Below are 411 nucleotides of genomic sequence, written 5' to 3' on the forward strand. Positions count from 1 at the left end.
AGTCCCGCCTCTTTTCTGGCCTAGCCTATGAGGCCGAAACTCACGAAAAACGGGGCGGGTGGAGGATGGCGAGGGAACGCCCGGGCCCGGTTAGCTTCCGGGGCTCTGTGGCTTCTTGCGGCGTAGAGCGTCACAACCGAGGGGACATGCTGGGAGGCTTGCGGTGACGTGCTACCTGAGAGCCCTTAAAAGCTACCTTAGTGAGGTCCCTTTGAAAAGGTGTGCAGAAGGCTGAATACGTGTTTATAATGAAGACAGGGAGGAAAGAAGGCCAAATCCTCATCTTGCATTGTGAGGATATGAATAATAGAGCCATGGATACTGCTGAAACTGAAAAGTCACCAAGAATGGTGTCATGTCGTGGGAGTACATTTTTTTTTTAAAGGCTAAAACTGGTGCCTCTGAGAATGA

Source organism: Rhinolophus sinicus, chromosome 1, assembly GCF_057876585.1.
Source record: "Rhinolophus sinicus isolate RSI-liver-muscle chromosome 1, RSI-T2T, whole genome shotgun sequence".
NCBI classification, from domain to species: Eukaryota; Metazoa; Chordata; class Mammalia; order Chiroptera; family Rhinolophidae; genus Rhinolophus; species Rhinolophus sinicus.